Source organism: Panthera onca, chromosome C2, assembly GCF_046562875.1.
Source record: "Panthera onca isolate mPanOnc1 chromosome C2, mPanOnc1 haplotype 2, whole genome shotgun sequence".
Classification (NCBI taxonomy): domain Eukaryota; kingdom Metazoa; phylum Chordata; class Mammalia; order Carnivora; family Felidae; genus Panthera; species Panthera onca.
In genome coordinates this window covers 114525980-114546279 of record NC_138347.1, presented here as the reverse complement: position 1 = coordinate 114546279, position 20300 = coordinate 114525980, and the positions used below count along the sequence as shown (strand labels likewise).

Below are 20300 nucleotides of genomic sequence, written 5' to 3'. Positions count from 1 at the left end.
AATTTTTTTGTGTTTAAATTTTGAGTACATAATATTCACAAGGTTCAAAATTCAAAAGGCATACACAGTAGGGAAAGTTTTCCTCCCATTCTTTTGTGCCAGCCACGCAGGTATCCCGAGGGCAATCAAGGTTACAAGTTACAACAGTGGTGTTCTACAGGTGGTTCTTTTGGTGATAACCCCCTTTAGTCTGAGGTTGAAGAATGTGAAGCCTGTAATGGATTTTTAAAGGGACATTATTTTGAAGCAGAAGCAGGACCAGAATTTAGGTTTCCTGGCATTCTTTGCCGTAAGCACAGTGCCTCTTTAAAGTTGCTAGTTGGTGACTGGTTAATCAGTGAGGATGTTCCAATCCAGGTAATTTAAATTTCAAAGTAGCTTGGTTTAAGATTGGGATACTCGGGTCCGAAGGTTAATCAGAAGGGCGGTAGGAAGAGTTTTTTTTGTTTTGTTTTGTTTTTGGCTCGCCAAAAGGAGGCTCGGGTTTTAAAAGGCTGACCTAGGGCTTAATCACACGGTTTGACTTTTGCTGAGTCCCGGGGATGGCGCGTGTCAGGCCCGGAGTGCTGACGTCAGCACGGCTCCGAGCCAGGCGTCCGGGTACTCGCTTTCAGCCTTCAGTCTGCTCGCATCTCTAACAACGCGACCCGGACTCTTATCTAAGGCGTTGGTGGGACTTGATCCCATCCATCGGATCTCAGCCTGGACTCCATGCAGTGGGGATGAGATTTCGTCCTCGCCCCTTCAGCCAGTCGGGTGAGTGTGGTGCAGGGAAGAGACTTAACAGTGCCAGAGCCAGCCCCGCCCAGGGGCAGCCCGCCAGCTGGGTCTCGGGCTGCTTCGTCCCAAAGCCAGAGCGGACCAAGCCGGCTGGCCCTGGCCGCTCCGTATGGTCCCCTGCTGACCCCACAGCCTCCACGCCTGGGGACGAACAGTGGGTGGTAGGCTTTCACAGCCAATCCCCTCCGCCAGCCTGCCCCTTCCCCTGCCAAAAAGCGGATCCTTCAGCTGCGCTGCAGAAGCCCCCCCCCCCCCCCCCCCCTTCCCTTCCTTTCCCGGGAAGACCGATCACGCGGCCAAGACGCCACTCCACGAACTGGGCTTTTCTCCCTGCCAGCTGGAGCAAGCAGCGAGACGCTGTGTGAGAGTGGGAAGGGCCTTAGCAAACAGCTCTGTGGCCCAATGGTTTTTCTTCGTCTTCGCGTGCCGGCCAATGAGGCCCGCGAGGCGGGACTTCCGTCTAGCCTTGGTGTTGTCGTCCCCACTTCGATTCCGGCTGTGGGGGTCGGTGCGGATATTCAGTCATGAAGTCAGGGTAGGGACTTCTCCCGCAGCGACGCGGTGGGCGAGCCTATTTGTGTTGCGGGGCCAGGCTTCCAGGTAAGAGCCTCTCTGGCCTCTCGGCGGCCGGGCAGGGGATTGATTCCTTTGGGGCCTGGCGGGGGGAACACACCCCCTCACCGGCCCTCAGTGGCGGCCCGGCTGCTGAGGTCTTTGCTGCTCCTCCCCAGGCTGGGTGCGGAGGAAATAGGCTTTTTGCAAAAGGTAAAACAAAAACAAAAACAAAAACCCTCTGCCCTCTGACGGCAGATTCCCGCTCTCCCCCACCCCCACCCTTTGAATTTGTGTATAAAGTTGTTGTATTATCTGTTTGGCTTCTCACATTCCCATCCTGCGGTGGCAGGAGCCTGGGAAGATGTTTGGAAGGCTTCTCTTGGTCAGTCACCTGCCGCAAAGTCCCCGGGAGATATCGCTTGACTACAGTTGCGGGGACTATGTAGTCTTTGAAAAAAGGAGGGCAGTCACCTCCCTTCTTTGTAACCTTCCTCCACCCCCGACTGGAAGCTCAGATTGAAGGTGGAACGCGACTCTATTAGGGACAGATTCCATGTCCCAGTCCTCTTAAAGCCAGCAGCTCTACCAGGGTACTTACGGAGTTGACCTGCACTGATGTAAGAACTCTGTCCCAGTGAGGGAGTGGGCAGACACAAAAGCCAAGCTATCCCAGAAGCATTCAAGCAACTTAAGTGGCAGCCACTGAGTGTTCTCTGCTAGTTTTTGGTGAATTCCTTTATTTTGTCCTAGTCTGGCAGGAGTAAATTTCCAAAATTATTGTTTCATCCTCCGTTTCAGCACCGTGGGCAGCTGCTCAGGTTCGTTTCTGTTGCCCCAAACTTGCCCTGAGTGTGAAATGTTCCTCAGTGATGCAGCAGGAACAGTGAAAACTAACGCATTCCTTTCAACAATGATCTGTTGTTCTCCAAGGAGAACATCTGCAGTTTTTGATACAATATAAATAACTAAGATGGGTGTGCCTCCAAAGGGTTGTAGTAGAGAAATAGATCAATTCAAGATTTAAAGGGCTTTCAAGGGTTTTATCTTTTTAAGGACAGCTTTTAATGGGTTGGGAAGATTAGTTCCATTTCAGAGAAACAAAACTAGACTTGTAGCAGTTAAAAGGAATTTTAAACGGGAGGTAAAAAGTGTAGTGCAGGGGCGCCTGGGTGACTCAGTCCTTGAGCATCTGACTTCTGCCCAGGTCATGATCTCATGGTTGGTAGGTTCCGTGCCCCACATAGGGCTTTTGCGCTGACATCCGAGAGCCTCCTGCTTCGGATTCTCTGTCTCCCTCTCATTCTGCCTCTCCCCTATTCACCGCACCCCCCTCAGTAAACATTAAAAATTTTTTTTTTTTTTTTTTTTTTTTTTTAATTGTAGTGCAGTGTTGTAGTTTGGGGCCCATGGAGACTTATTAATGGGTTTCAATTAATGGGAATCAATTTAGCACATTGACATTAACATTAGAAAGAGAAAAAATATCAGAGGACATTCTATGGAGTAAGACTATTCTTTTGAAGCTTTTGTTTCAGTTTTTTAATAAAATGTGTGTATATGAAGAGAGTGATGCAAATGTATACCATGTCATTGTGGATTATGGAAAACACTGGATCCCAAATATGGTTGGGTCCAGCTTTCAGCTCTGCTTCTTGCTGATTCTGTGACTTTACCTGTGAGTAAGGGAAGAATTGTAGGAATTTGTTGAAATAAAATGTCTGTTACACAGTTAAGCTTCAAAGTTTTTGGGGGTCTGTTTTTGTTTGCTTGTTTTGTCTTTGAAACGATTGGGTAGGAGCTCAGTTATTTCCATGTCAGGAATGACAAGTGTTTTATTAATATGTGTATTTTTAACTTTGTCTTTATCTGAAGCCAGCCAGCGTGGTATCACCAGTGCGTGGTATCACCATATGTAATAGTAAATCGTATGGACATAATCTTGGTTTGTGAGGTTTAATACTGAAGGGTTTGGAATAAGTTCTCATCTATCCTAGTTCAAAGTTCTTTCTCTCAAGCATTTTTGAGGGGCTTACACTGTTAATAGCATTCAACACCCTTCCTTGATATTTTTCTGCATTCCAGGGTAACATACTTATCAGAAGCTTTTCAGGCACTCATTTTAGCAAAGTTAAGGTAGGACTAAGGGTATGATAAGTTTATATCTTTGAATTAAAATATTTTATGCCTTACAGTTCTTGCCATAAAGATGTATAAAATGAAATGGCCTGGTCAGATATCATGGTATACTTGCTTCATGTTACTATGACCTAGAAATAATTGGTGTGTAAATAAAAAGTGTCATTTTGGACATTTTAAAACCTGGGAGTTAGCAACATATAGCAGAAGACAAATAAGTTTGAGTCTCAATAATGGTTTTGTGCCATTTGACATATTACTACCATGTGGCATTGCATATGGTAGTTTCATGTGGCCTAAAAAAGGGAAGAAGGTTAGGAAGCATTGTTAGTTTCCCCAAAAGAGGAAACAGAACTAATAGACAAATGAATCTCTTTTAATAAAGCATGGCAGTTTAATCATTGTTTAAAGATTCCTGTGTTGTGCAAATATTTATTGAGCAATAATAAAATATATTGTTGGGGCACGTGGGTGGCTCAGTCGGTAATAGTCTGACTTCAGCTCAGGTCATGATCTCACTGTTCGTGAGTTCGAGCCTCGCATCGGGCTCTGTGCTGATAGCCTGGAGCCTGCTTCAGATTCTGTGTCTCCCTCTCTCTTTCCTCCTCCCCCACTCATTCTCTGTCTCTCTCTCAAAAATAAATAAACATTTAAAAAAATTTAAAAAAATATATTGTTAAGCTTATACAGCTTTTAAAAAAAAATTTTTTTTTTTTAACATTTATTTACTATTGAGAGACACAGAGCATGAGCAGGGGAGGGACCAAGAGATGGAGGGACTCAGAATCTGAAACAGGCTCCAGGCTCTGAGCTGTCAGCACAGAGCCTGACGCAGGGCTCAAACTCACAAACTGCGATATCATGACCTGAGCCGAAGTCGGACCCTTAACCGACTGAGCCACCCAGGAGCCCAAGCTTTATACAGCTTTTGCCCAAAAGTTGATTTGGGAACAATAAGAACATATAATTGGTATTGTCAGTTCACATATTATAGCCTATAAATAAAATAACAACACTAATAACAGTTAACATTGATTTTTTTACTATGGGCCAAATACAATTCTAAGCACTTTACATTATGTCATGTAATTCTGTTACTGATGTGGTAAGTAGTACAATTATTCCCTTTTTATAGATGGGGAAATAAAGACCTTACAAGTACATAACTTCCTGAGTTCATACAGATTGCTAGTGGAGTAACTGGGATTTGAACCTAGGCATCCTGACTATCAAGCTTGTCCATTTTGTGCCATGTTTTATTGAAAAATACAAAATACTATGAGGTTATTTTGGATTCTTGCTTGTTTAGATTGGGTAAGCTCCTTTGGCCCTCCATTTCCTCAATTCCTTCCTCAAAAATATACTCTTAAGCCATTATGTTTTTGTGGGGATTAAGATCATTTGTAAAACACTGAATAGAATGTGTTCAATGAATGATACGTGCCTCAGCCTTTTTCCTTTCATGTTGAGGATGTGATCATTTGAAAGGTTATTAGCAGTTGGAGGAGGATGGGAGAGGAAAGAGTTCTTCATAAGGATGCTACCCAAGCAAATAAATAGAGGTAGGAAAGCAGAGAACATTTGCTGAGGTTGTATGTTTAAGGTACAGGCTGGTAAAGGTAGATCGATGCAAAGTATGGAGATCTTTAAATGCCAGATAAAGATTTTGTACACTATTCTTAGTTGAGAAGAAGCCCTCTTTATGGATATGAAAATGGAGCAGAAATACAGTGAAGGAGCTTAAGCCTGGAGGTAGGAATACCTGGAGTTTAATTAGAGTAGTTGAGACAAGAAAAGGTGATGGTGGGATTATAATGAAGGGTATAGATTTGAGAAATGTTGACATCAACATTGGGAACTGACCTGAGTATGGGCCTAAGATAGTGATGTTATTAAAAAAAAAAAAAAAAAAAAGATATTATGATGAAGAACAAGTCCTGGTAGAAGCAAATGTTGGAGGAGAATTAATTAATTAATCAATTAATTGAGAGAGCATGCGCGCATTCAGGGGAAGGGCGGAGAGAGAATCCCAAGCAAGCTGCACACTGTCATTGTGAGCCCTACTGATGCAGGGCTTAATCTCATAAACTGTAGATCATGACCTGAGCGGAAATCAAGAGTCAGATGCTTAACTGAGCCACACAGGTGCCCCTAGGAGGAGAATTTATGATAGGGATTTTAATTTTGATACTGAGGAGTTGTTCAAATGTTTGGAAATGTAAAGTGGGAGCTGGGAGCTCTGTGTATTCCATAAAAAGAGAAAATGCCAATTTTTCACACTGTGAGGAGATGGTCTAAGGCAGTCATCCTCCTGTGGGTCAGAATTTTATAGGAGTGATGTGACTCCTGAAGGTCCTTAGAAATGCAGATTTCTCACTTGATAGAGATGTACCCACTATTTCTCCCTGTAATATATTTTGTGTCCTGGGAGGAAGGGAGGGAAAGTAGTAGAGAGGGAAAATTTTGGAAACCTAGCGGTGCTCATATTTATTATTTCAGAAGAGAACCAGTAAATTTGGAGGCTTGGGATTCTCACAGCAAGAACTTGGAAAGATGCTATGATTTTTATATAGTACCAGGCATTTATACACACACATGTTGAGCACTGAATTGTTGTAACGTCTCCAGATTTGTTATTTTTGCCCTCTTGTCTTTGTTACCCTGAATTATTAATAGCAAAACCTTTACAATCAGAGAGCCTGTGTGCTTATTATGGGGACAGCAAAGAAGAGGGGACCCAGAGAGATTGTATTTATAGCCAGGAATGTGGGAGAAGAGTCTCAAAGGATAACAGGAGAAGGCTGCATGATGTGGTAGGAAGAATAGAGATTCTGTGAACGAATCTAACTTTCTGCTAACCATTCTCTGGCTTCAGTTTTTCATTCTGTAAAATGATGAGAATGATAATCCCAATTCTGAGCTGCTACAGGAAAGAAGGAAAACATCTGGAGACCTTTTATACTTGAAAAAGGGCTCAGGTCTAAGTAGTAGAAGGGCTTAGAGGTTTCTTGGCAGATTTACTAGGGTTTGATGCAGTTGGGTAGGGCATGATGTTAAACAGTATAGTTTATCCATCTGTGAACTAATTTTAGTTCTGTTTAATATAAGGTCTGAGTAATTGGCCAATCAAATAAAAAATTGGAGGTTAGGCACACACATTAGGGTAAGGAAAGGTTTACATGTTTTGTCACATCATTACTGGAAATAGTACTTCCATCCTACTATTTGGATCCTAATACTTATAGCATTCATGCAGTCAACAAATATTTAAGTACCTTTGATGGAAGGCCCTGTTCTAGGCACTCAGAGTGTATCAGTGAACCAAAGAGACAAATCTTTGGCTCTCATGGACCTTATCTTCTAGAGGGAGAAATAATGTATATTTTAATAATGAAAAGTAATTAGATCTTTTTTAAAAATGTTTATTTATTTTTGAAGGAGAGAGACAGAGCATCAGCAGGGGAAGAGCAGAGAGAGAGAGGGAAACACAGAATCCAAAGCAGGCTCCAGCTCTGAGCTGTCAGCACAGAGCCCGACGTGGGGCTCGAACTCACAAACTGTGATGTAATGACCTGAGCCGAAGTCGGACGCTTAACCAACTGAGCCACCCAGGCACCCCAATTAGATCTTTCTTATACTATGTATGTATAAGGTCATAATTTTAAAAAGATAATAAGAGTACGATACCAGATTGTAACTAATATTGTAGAGCACTTTGAAATAAGGGACTATGTTATTCTTACTCATGTGTGTCTACCCATTTCCTCGTCTTCCCAGTGGAATGACTTTGATGTATTTATACTCAGCAAATGTAGGTATTCATTAAACATCCATGATAGGGAGAAGGAAATATGTTAAAGGGAACAAATCTTAAAGATAAAGGAATCAGTTAAATGTAGTAAGTATTAAGGATCCAAGTACTCATTAGATTGAGGATTGGGAAAAAATGAAGGATGTTGTAAATTGCATTGCCTACTTGTCTATGAGGCTGAAATGGAAATAAAGTTATATTGGAGCTGAAAGCATCAACATTAAGGGAATCTGGGTGGACCCAACTTGCCCACTAATTAGTTGGGTGACTGTATTACTGCACCTCTCAGTTCATTTCCTCATTTATAAAATGATGTTGGAACTTTTTTAGTCAAAGAATTTCTACTTTTAAGACTTAAAACATGTCGATTGTAGTAATGTTTCATTTTACTAATGCAGATAAAAGAGCTTCCATTGGATGGTAGTCAGACTAAATTTATACTCTTAATTAATGAGGTAGATATTTAAAAAATATGTCTACAAAATTAATGTTATCTATTTGATGTTAGTTACTAATAAGACTGCATTATAATTTTAAAAAATGAAGCCAAACAAAACCTAATGTATAGTTTTACTTTTTGCCATTATGTAGGAAAAAGAAGCCATAGTATTAAAAAAATTTTTTTTTAATGTTTATTTATTTTTGAGAGAGAGAGGGAGACAGAGCATGAGTGGGGGAGGGGCAGAGAGAGACGGAGACCCAGAATCTGAAGCAGACTCCAGGCTCTGAGCTATCAGCACAGAGTGCGACATGGGGCTAAACTCACAAACCTTGAGATCATGACCTGAGCCGAAGTCAGACGCTTAACTAACTGAGCCACTCAGATGCCCCAGAAGCCATAGTATTTTAGAACTACACTCCCCAACTCCTCTGGAATGGTCACAAACCATAGTATTTTAGACTCTAATAATGGATCTTAATAGTTATCCGTATTTCCGTACTTTAATTTTCTAACAGCCTTTGATTTTGTGCCAGGTGCTGAGTATACAAATGAGAAAAGGCTATAATCTCTAACTTCAAGGAGTTTAAAGAATAATGGGAGTGATGAACAATTTAGTTTTGCTACATTGTGGTGGCATAGAGAAGGCACATTACATAATGAGAGGCTGTGAGAAGAGAAAGTTCATCTGGTCAGAGAAGAAAGAAAGACTGAGGAAGAGTGAATGGCAAGGGACAAAGCTGGAGACGTTATGGAAAACTTTCTCTGCTAAGCTACAGTTTAGTTTTGGACTTTATTCTGAAAGTTGTTTAACCTGTTAACAAATTTTATGCAGGAAGTAATATGATTAGGCATTTGTATATCTACCTTTACATTCCTCTTAAGAGAATTGTACACAAGAAAGATGTTATTTCAATGATATAGCCCTGCTTGAGGAAATCAGTCTTAACTCTGAGGACAAATGTTAATTTTGTGGTTTTAGGATATCAGAACTATGAAATATTTGAACATTAAGACATTTAAATGTTCATAACCACATTAAGTTGAAGAAACAACTGAAATTTTGGGATCGTCTACTTATTGAAGTAAGAGAACTGGTCAGTTATAAGAATTTGATTTAGAATCCGTTCTAAAGGGCTAGAAACTTGTTGAAGTTTGAATGAATATGACTCTAGTTCAGGCTCAGTTTCTAATAATTGAGATATTCAGGTAAACTTTTATAGAGGAAGTGAATTTCTAGGGAGAAACACCACGAGATGGATGAATATTTCTAAATCAAGTCATGAGAGAGAGAGTAGGAATTGAACTGTTACTTTGCTTAGATGTAAAATACCTCATTAAATGTTGAAGAGTACTTTATCTGCCTAGTTACTGTGCTTGAATTTACATGTTCGACTTTCAAAAAAGAACTGTGCTTGTAATTTACACATTTGTCCAACATTTATTATAAACATTAATTAAAATTTTTTTTTGAGGTGAAATTCATATAACCTAAAACTAACCATTTTAAAGTGCACGATTGAGTGACATTTCATACAGTTACATTGTTGTGCAACTACCACTTCTGTCTAGTTCCAAAACATTTTTATCACTCCAAAATGAAACCCTATACCCATTAAGCAGTTACTGCTGCCCCAAACCCCTGGCAGCCACAAATATGCTTTCTGTTTCGCTAGGTTTAATAGATACCTCCTATTTATTATGGAAGTCTCCTAGAAATGGAATCATATAACGTGTGACCTTTGTGTCTGGGCCTTTCACTTAGCATACTGTTTTCAAGGTTCTGCCTTGTTACAGCAACACTGGTGTGGGTGTCGCTACTTCTTTCCTTTTTACAGCTAAGTAATTGTATGTATATACCACACTTTAAAAAAAAAATTTTTTTTTAAATCATTTACTTCTGAGGGAGAGAGACAGACACAGACCGTGAGCAGGGAAGGGGCAGAGACAGACGGAGACACAGAATTCAAAGCAGGCCCCAGGCTCTGAACTGTGAGCACAAGGCCTGATGCGGGGCTGGAACTCACAAGCCCTGAGATCATGACCTGAGCTGAAGTCGGATGCTTAACCGACTGAGCCACCCAGGTGCCCCTGTAGATACCACACTTTATCCATTCATCTATTGATGGACACTTGAGTTCTTTCTACCCTTTGGCTATTGTGAGTATTGTTGTTGGCAACATTCATATATAAGGATTTGTTTTGAGTACCAGTTTTCATTTCTTTTGGGTATATGCCAGGAGTGGAATTGTTGGGTCATATGGTAGTCCTATGTTTAGCTTTTTGAGGACTCACCAAACTGTTTTTCACAGTGGCTGAACTATTTTATAACTCACTGGTAATGTATGAGGGTTCCAGTTTTTACATTGCCACATTTGTTCTTTCCATTTAAAAATTAATATTGTTGCCATCCTTGTGGGTATGAAGTGGCATCTTGCTATAGCTTAAAAAAAATTTTTTTTTTTAACATTTATTTATTTTTGAGAGACAGACTGTGAGCAGGGGAGGGGCAGAGAGAGAGGGAGACACAGAATCTGAAGCAGGCTCCAGTCTCTGAACCGTCAGTATAGAGCCCGATGTGGGGCTCAAACTCAAAAACCGTGAGATCATGACCTGAGCCCAAGTCAGACGCTTAACTGACAGCCACCTAGGCGCCCCTCACTATGGTTTTGATTTGCATTTCCCTAATGGCGAATAACGTTGAACATCTTTTCATGTGCTTGTTGGCCCTTTGTATATCTTTGGGGAAATGTCTATTCAAGTTCTTTACCCATATTTTAACTGGGATGTGTGTCTTTTTATTATTGAGTTGTAAATGTTTTTATATATCCTAGATTCTAGACCCCTAGAAGATATGATTTAAAAGTATTCTCCCATTCTGTGGGTTGTCTTTTCACTTCCTGATAATGTCCTTTGATGCATAAAAGTTTTTACTTTTTATGAAGCCCAGTTTTTTTTCTTGCTGTTGGCTTTTGATGTGCTAGCTAAGATTCCATTGCTGAATCTGAGGTCATGAAGACTTGCTCCTATGTTTTCTTATAAGAGCTTTATCATTTTAGTTCATATTTCATGGGTCACCGAACCATTTTGAGTTAATTTTCACCTATTATATCTTGAGTTTGGTGTACACTTGAAGGGACTATTGTTTTCCCTTTGAATGGTCATGGCACCTCTGTCAAAAACCACTTGGGCATAGATGTATGGGTTTGTTTTGGGGTCTTAATTCCATTGGTTGACATGTCTATCCTCAGGCCCATTCCACACCGTTTTGGTTACTGTAGCTTTACAGTAAGATTTTGAAATCAGGAAGTATGAGTCCTTTAGCGTTGTTCTCTTTTTCCCAGAATTATATTGACTACTGGGGACTTGTAATTCCGTTAGAATTGGAGGAATGACTTCCATTCCTGAATAAAAGGATATTGGAATTTTGACACGGAATGTATTGAGTCTGTGGTTTTTTTTTTTTTAAAAGTTTAGTTATTTTGAAAGGGAGAGAGTGCAGGGGGAGGAGGGGCAGAGTGAGAGGGAGAGAGAGAATCCCAAACTGGCTGCACACTGTCAGTGCAGAGCCCGACGCGGGACTCGACCCTACACACTGAGATCTTGACCTGAGCTGAAACCAAGAGTCAGATGCTTAACTCACTGAGCCCCCCAGGCGCCCCTGAATCTGCGGATTTCTTTTGGTAGTATTGCCATCTTAACAACATTAAGTCTTCTAATACATGGGGTATCTTTCCATTATTTAGGCCTTTGATTTTGTTCAGCAATGTTTTATAGTTTTTAGTGTACAAGTCTTTTACCTCCTTGATTAAATTTACTCCTGGGTATTTTATTCTTCTGGATACCTTTTATAGATGGAATTATTTCTTAATTTCATTTTGCAATTATTCATTGCTGCTGTGTGGAGACATGACTGATTTTTGTAACATTTATTGGTTTTAATAGTCCTTTACTTTTTTCCCAAATGAATAGGATCATATAGATAAATATGAAGTTGGAAAGTGGAATACTAAATAATTTTAATTTTTATGATGTGAGATTATCCTAAATATGAAGTTTGGGGTGTCCTTCCAACATAATGTTAAGTGATCTTCTGATTATGCTAGTGAATTCCAGATTTTTTATAGTTGGTAAATTTTCAGTCATCTGCACTAATATTTACACAAACCTCAAATAATTTATTTTGAACTTCGGAAGGCATGATTAATATAAAATAATGTATGATTTTTTTATTTTGAAGTAATCACAAAGTTCCAGAAAAGTTGTAAGAACAGTATAGTGACCTTTTTTTTTTTCCTCCTCAGTCATTTGGGAGTAAGTTGTTGACCTGATGCTCTAAATACTTTAATGTAAAATTCCTGCAAACAAGGATATTCTCCTTGGAGCAATGGCTCAGTTTTAGGGCTGAGGCAGGAAAACTACAAGATGAGACTTGAAAATCTTGTCAGACAACAAAGAGGGGCTCAAGAATGATGGAGACATATAAAAAAGACACAAGCCTGGGGAGCCTGGGTGGCTCAGTCGGTTGAGCACCTCACTTCAGCTTATGTCACGATCTCATAGTCGTGAGTTCGAGCCCCACATTAGGCTTCCTGCTGTCAGCTCTGAGCTTGCTTCGGATCCTCTGTCCCTCCTTCCCCTCCCTCGCTCATTCTCTCTCTGTCTCTCTCTCTCAGAAATGAATAAACATTTAAAAAAAGACACAAGCTGTTTGAGCCAAGTCGGGAACGATTAAGCATCAAAAAATAATTACTATGGCAGATTATAACCCATTGAATGAAATCAGTATAATCCCATACTGATCTACATGAATAAGTTGAAAATTTGATGAGAAATGGGATAATTACTGTGGTAGAACGATGACCCCAAAGATGTCCACATCCTAACACCTGGACCTGTGAATATGTTACCTCATGTGATAAAAGGAACTTTGCAGATATGGTAAGAACTTTGGGGTAGGAAGATTATCCTATATTCTCCAGGCAGGGTCTTTAGAAGAAGGAAGCAGAAGAGGAGTTTAGAATAATGGGATGCGAAAGGTATCATCTGCCAATGTTGGTTTTGGAGGTGGATAAAGGGGCCTACCAGCCAAGGAATATGGGCAGCTTCTAGAAACTTATAAACATAATAATCAATTGTTGTGTAATTGTGAACACTTATTATTTTAAACATACATGGATAATAGCCTAGAATAGAATATGAAATTTGCGTGGCTTTTAAAAATAAATGCTACTTCAGTGAGACTATGGGTGCTCTTTCAGAACTGGAAAGAGAGTCTGTGCCTTAATACAGGCTAATGGCCATATATTCATTTTCCTCTTTTTCCTATTGTTAAATGAGAGAAGCACTGCCTTATTTAAATACTGTCATGAACAGAAAGATAACCATGTCAATTATCAATTTGTTATCTTTCTACTCCAAACTCACCTGCTCCACGATAAAGGACTGGACTCTAAGCAGTTCTTTACAAAGAGCATGATATTAAGCTTTATTGGGTCCTAGAGGGGACAGGATGCTGGAGGAGACGGTGCTAGAGGGAATTTACTAGAGAAAGGGTTTTTTCCTTCCTAGTTCCTGTGACTTGTGTTTTCCTTTTCCTGTTCTTGCTGCGTGGTCTGTCGGCAGTACATATGGTTGAGGACATCTGGTGATGGTCTGCCTCAGCCATGGGCCCCAAATACAGAAGACAAAATCAGGAAAAACTAAAATCATGGTTTAATAATTTTTTTAAAAAAATTAAAAACTGCTTTATTGACTTATAATTGCATACTATAAACTGTATATAAAGTATAGAATCCTTCTCTCTCGCTCCTTGCCATCCCTTCCTACATCTTAGTTTACTAATTACTTCTGTTAAACATTCTGTATTTAATTTACTTTATAGTTTCTGTCTCCTAATTGAATTTCTGCTAATACAGAATTAATCCCTGGAGTGGTTGCAGGAGACAGACCTAAAAATTTGAAGTTTTGGTATTGGTGAGCACAGTGCTGAGCTCTTTGCCAGTGGAAGTGGGGTGCTGGTAATCTATGGCATCACAGTTGATATCATCTGTGGTTCATCGTGACTTATTGCCAACTGATGCACATTCCTCAGAGCCCAAATAGCTGCTACATTTGACCTTAATGGCAACTAACCATAAGAACTGTAGTGTGGGATGGAACCTTTTGAGTATTATGCAGTGCTTACAGAGAGAAAACGACAGCTGGATTTCTTAACTCTCAGCTCAAGATCCGCCTTTTTTTTTTTTTTTTTACACTTCTTTTGATTGCACACTTCAGATCTTTAAATTGTGAATAGACTTGTGAATTATAAGACCTTATTGCTTGCTCATAAATTTTTTTTTTTTTTTTGCGTAAAAGTAACGCACACTTAGAAAACTTGAAGTGTAATGGATTTCTGTTAAGATTTCTGTGCATTTTCTTCTAGATTTTTGTTTGGTATACAATATATAAATAGGCTTTACAAAAGTTTTAAAACATGCAGGTAATATGTAAAGAAAATAAAAACAGTATTGTTTCTATGGGGAGAAAAGTTGATATGATTACATACAAAACATTGGGAATAGTTTGTATGAAGCCCTGAGTTTGGAAAGAATTGATGTTTTTTTTTTATTTGCTAACCTTTTGAAATTAAAAATGTGTTAATTTTGTTTCATTTGTTGGAAAAATAAAATTGTAAAGCATTTTCATGGAATCTAAAAAAATTTTGCTTTGGTTGATGGCAATAGTTAAAAATCTTAGGTGAGGCTTGCTTTCAGTTTGGATCAACCTTCGGTTTTTTTGCAAAGAACTATTAGGTATCTTATTTTTGCTTAAAAAGTTAAGCCTTGTTGTTTTTTGTTCTAACACTTTTGCTCATGACAACCTCTAAACCATTTCTTAAATTCCCATACAGCATAGTTTTTTGGGCTTTTTTTTTAACTACAGTATATTAGTAGTTCCCAGTTGTTAAAACTCTTGGAAGTCATGATGCTTTTTAAGGAACACTATGTAGTTATTGATATAATCAATTTTTGTATGAATTGAGAACACTATTTTGGAGGAAACATAGTACCACATGTATCCAATATACATACATGACCATTAGCACATTTATTAAAAAACCTATTTTATGAAATGTGATTTGGCTATTATAAATTATACACTAAAGTCATTAACTAGCTGTTCACATGTATTTTCTGTTAATGCTTGCTTTTGATGCTTATTGTAGTATAAGATACATTTATGGAGAAAACCAAATTGAAATTACTATCCTTTAAATCTTTTGGCAAACTAGGAAGAGATTACCATTATTTTAGCAGTGGAGTATTTTGGTCATTTTTGGAACGCTAGTGATGCTCAGGAATGTCGCTTGGGAATCAGTAGAATAAGAGCTTACTCAGAGGCTTTCCTATGGAGCTGATTAGCTGTTTCATGAGTGTTATTTGGCACTAAACTAGTTGATGTCAGGATGTGAGTTATCTTCAGAATTAAACGTTGTTTGGAAAGGAATTTCCTGAAAGTAATATTGGTCCTCATTTGTAAAATGAAGTTTTAGTCTGTATTTTTGTGTAGATGAGTTGTATGGTATTGTCATAGATTTAAAGTGAGCTTAGGATTTACTGTGATGCTTGGGGAAGTTTTAAAATTTTGCAAATACCAGACCAGCATTAGATGAGTAACTGGCATCTGTGCTCTTCAGCTATACAGATAATTATGTGTGCCAGCCAGGGTGCTCATGTTCTCCAAAACAAGGCCAAGGGAAAATTAACAAAATCAAGAGTTGGTTCTTTGAAAAGATCAACAGAATTAATAAACCTTTCGATAGCTTTAAGAAAAAAAAAAGGAGGCTCTACTAAAATCAAACCTGAAAGAGGGACATATTACTGCCAATTTTACAGAAATAAAAAGAATTATGAAAGAGTACTGTGAATAATTGTAGAACAAGAAATTGGATTACCTAGTTGAAATGGAACAGACAACTTACCAAGACTAGGTCATGAAGAAATAGAATATCTGTATAGATTTTATGACTAGTAAGGAGGTTGAATCAATAATCAAAAACCTCCCTAGCAAGAAAAGCTCAGGACCAGATAGCTTCCCTGGTGAAGTCTACCAAATATCTTAAAAAAGAATTATACCAGTCCTTAAGCTCTTCCAAAAAGTTGAAGAGGAGGGAATACTTCCTAGCTCATTATGTAAGACCAGCATTATTCTGATATGAAAGCCAGACACTGATAGATACTATAAGAAAACTACAGACCAGTATTTCTTATGAGTATTAATGCAAAATCCTCAACAAAGTACTAGCAAACCAAATTCAACAACACCATGATCAAGTGCATTCCTAGAATTCAGGGATGGTTCAGCATATGAAAAATAATCAGTAATACATCATACTAATAGTGTAAAGAAAAAACACATGGCCGTCTTAATTAATGGAGAAAAAAGCATTTGATAAAAATCATGATAAAAAGCATTGAATAAGTAAGAAGGGAGTTACTTCAACATGGTAAAGGTTGTATATGAAGATCCCACACTTAATATCATATGCAGTGGTAAAAGACTGAAAATGAAAGTTCTTCCTTTAAGATCAGGAATAAGACCAGGATGCCTGCTTTTACCACTTCTAGTCCTTATTAGAGTGCTGGAAGTCCTAGCCCGAGCAATCAGGCAAGAAAGAGAAATAAAAGGCAACCAAATTAGAAAGGAAGAAGTGAAATTATCTCTGTTTACAGATAACATGATTTTACATGTATAAAACCATAAAGGTTCCACAAAAAAACCTTATTAGAACTAACAAATTCAGCAAAGTTGAAGGATATATAATCAATATGCAAAAATCAGTGAACTATCACAAAAGGAAATTAATGAAACAATTCCATTTACAATAGCGTCAGAAAGAATAAAATACTGAGGAATAAACTTACCAAGATTGCAAAAGACTTATATGTTGAAAACTACAAAACATTGCTGAGAGAAATTAGACATAAATAGATGGATAGACATCCCATGTTCATGGATTGACAGACTTAGTATTATTAAGATGTCAGTACTATTCAAAGTGATCTGTGGATTTAGTGCAATCCCTATTAGAATACCAATGAATTTTTTTTTTTTTTTTTTTTTTTTTTTTTTTTTTTTTTTTTTTTTTTTTTTTTTTACTGAAGTAGAAAAAAATATGTCCTAAAATTCCTATGGAATCTCAAGGGAGCTCAACTAGTCAATATTGACAAAAAACAAAGTTGGAAGTCTCATACTTTCTGATTTCAAAATCTACTACAAAGCTACAGTGATTAAAGCAGTATGGTTCTGGCATAAGGACAAACATACAGACCACTGGAATATGATAGCCTAGAAATAAATCCTTACATATATAGTTAAGTGAATTTTGACAAGGGTGTCAAGACCTTTGAGTGGAGGAGGGGGACAGTCCTTTCAACAAATAGTATTGGGAAAACTGGATATCCTCCTGCAAAAGAATGCAGTTGGACCCATCTTATATACAAAAACAACTCAAAATGATCAAAAACATAAATGTAGAACTAATACGTAAAACTCTTAGATGAAAGCATAGGGGAGAAACTTCATAATATTGGATTTGGCAGTGATATCTTGGATATAACATTAAAAGCACAGGCAACAAAAGAAAAAATAGGTGAGTTGGACTTGTGCACTGAAGGACACTGTACAGAGTGAAAAGAAAACCCATGGAATGGGAGAAAACAGTTTTCAACCATATATCTGATAAGGGAAATAAATACAGACTATATAAAGAACTTTTATAACTCAACAACAACATCCACACCCAGATTAAAAATGGGCAAAGGACTTAAATAATTATTCCTTCCAGGAGACACACAAATAGCTAATAAGCATATGAAAAGATGCTCAACATGACTAATAATTAGGGAAATAAAAATCAAAACCAAATGAGATATCACTTTACACCCAGTAGGATGACTATTGTCAGACAGACAAAATAGTAAGTGTTGGTGAGGATGCAAAGAAATTGGAACCCTGTGCATTGCTGGTAGGAATGTAAAATGGTGCAGCTGATATGGAAAACGATACAGCAGTTCCTCAAAAAATTAAACAGAATTACCATAATGACTCAGCAATTCCACTTCTGGGCATATACCCCAAAGGAGTGAAAGCAGGGACTCAGTTATTTGTATACCCAGTTCGTAGCAGCTTTATTCACAATAGCCAAAAGATGGAAACAACCAAAGTGTCATCAGTAAATGAATGGATACACAAAATGTGGCATATACATATAATGGGATATTATTTAGCCTTTAAAAAGGAAATTCTGACACATGCTACAACATGGATAAATCTTGACGACGTTATGCTAAGTGAAATGAGCCAGACAAAAATGGACAAAAAGTGATTTTGCTTATATCAGGTATGTAGGATAGTCAAATTTATAGAGGCAGAATGTAAAATTGTTGCTGGGGATAGCAGGAGTAGGGAATGGGAAATTCATGTTTAATGGTTACAGAGTTTCAGTTTGGGGAGATGAAAAGTTCTGGAGATGAATGGTGATGTTGGTTATACAACAGTGTAAATGTAGTTACTGTTACTGAACTTAACACTGAACAAAATTTACCATTTTAAACAATTTTATGTATATTATATCAACATTTAAAAATAAGGCTGAAGGCCTTCTAAGAAGATCCTTGAAGAGTTAAAATGATTTATTCAGTACATTAAAAAAACTTTTCTGTGTTTGACAATTTGTATAATAAACAGAGAAATAGTATAATGAATCTCAATATAATCTTCACCTAGATTTAACATTCACTAGTCTTCTGGTTTAAATTTTTTGACTTGTGTATTTTAAAGTAAATTGCAGGTATCATGACATTTCATTCCTAAGTATTTCACTATGCATCTCCAAAAATAAGGACTTTCTCATTTGACCACAATACTCCCGTCATACCCAAGAAAATGAACAGTTACTTAAAAAAAAAAATGTATCTAATATCTAGAGCACATTCACATTGTCCCTCTTGTTCCTTAACTGTATTTTTATCATTGGTTTGCTTGAAACTTTTGCTTTTGGATTTAATGTTTCATATTTCATGCTGTTTTCCCATTTCATCTCATTACACTATTTTGTTTATTCCATTTAATTTTACAGGAATTGGTGCAGTGCTCTCAAGTAACACCCACCTTGTCTTAGAGCTTTTTTTTTTTTTTTTTTTTTTTCTGTTCTATGTATTTCCTGTAAGCTTGAAGTTAGCTCTGAAGTCTTGTTAGAATTGGGTTAAAATAGTTTTGACAAGAATACATTTTAGGCGACATAAACTGAACAGAAAGTAGAATGAGAATTTGCCAGCTGGAAAACTTTAGTCAGTCAGGAAGCTAATTTCAGATAAAATGTCTGTTAATAATGGGTGAAGTTCTGTCAAGTAGTAGGCACAGTTGGATATGATCAGAGATTGTGATGATGGCTATACCTCTAAGAAACCTGCTTGGTAGTTTTCAAGGATTTTTTTGCATTTTCTCTACTAAATACTTACTTTGAAGAAATGTAGACTTCTGATTTTAGGAATACTTAGAGTGAATACTTAGAGTGAATACTCCTATTTTTGTTAATTATGGAGAAAGAAAGAAAGAGAGTAAAGAGAGAGAGAGAAGGTGGAATGGAGGAAAAGAGGTAGATATTTGTAACTAGCAAGATTTTGTTACCGAAAAACCCGAGTTCAGCTGCTCATTGCTTGGAAGGCCAATACTCAAGAGATTGTTTTTGTTTGGAAAGTAGTATGATTGTGATGAACACCAAGTATCGTATATAAGTGACGAATCATTAAATTCTACACCTGAAACTAATGTTTATGTTAATTAGTAATGTGTATATTAATTAGCTGGAATTTAAGTTAAAACTTGGCCCAAAAAAAAGAAAAAGAAAAAAAAGGAAAGGAATATGAGCTTTATTTAGGAGGAACGCCACCTGGGGAGAGGGTAGATTCTTGTCCAAAAACAAACTCCAAGGTTTGTGCCAGGCCCAAAGAGTTTTAAAGGAACATTAGGGCAGTTAATCAGTAAAAGGGGAGCATAGTGGTCTGTAGCAATTCTTAATTATGTGCAGACTCAGTGGTGTCAGCTTTCAGATGTTATCACTGCAGTGCTCAGAGGTTGTGTACTGAGGTGTGGGGGGGGGGGGGGGGAGGTTGTACAACAGGGTTTGGTTCTGAGTCTTATTAGCAAACAATGCATGATCTGTAAAACCACAAAGAAAGGTTTAGTTAATCAGTCAGGTTAAAGGTGCTTGCTAAAACTTAGACCATTAGGTTGGCCAGAGGGGCTGAATTGGTGGCTTCAATTTTATTAGAAGGCTTTTCTGTGTGCTTTTTCAAAAACGTTCTAAAGAAACGTCCTCTTTGGAGAAAGGGGAACCTCTTGCAACTGTTCGTGCGAATGCAAACTGGTGCAGACACTCTGGAGAACAGTATGGAGGTTCCTCAAAAAGTTAAAAATAGAACTAGGCATTTACCCAAGCATATAAAAATACAGATTCAAAGAGGGTACATGCACCCTAATGTTTATAGCAGCATTATCAACAATAGCCAAACTATGGAGAGAACCCAAATG

General features: G+C 38.0%; 1 protein-coding gene across 4 annotated transcripts in view; it reads left to right on the top strand.

Annotated features, from left to right (window-relative positions):
• Nucleotides 1–592: 592 nt before the first annotated feature.
• Nucleotides 593–20300, top strand: part of RNF13 (ring finger protein 13) — a 163056-nt gene continuing 143348 nt past the window's right edge. For 3 of the 4 annotated variants that reach the window (XM_060638931.2, XM_060638928.2, XM_060638930.2), the window contains exon 1: nt 1226–1380. The gene's annotated coding sequence lies outside the window, so the exon portion shown is untranslated. Of the gene's footprint in view, nt 757–1225; nt 1381–20300 lie in introns of those variants that run through there. The other variant, XM_060638929.2, reaches the window with a different exon arrangement.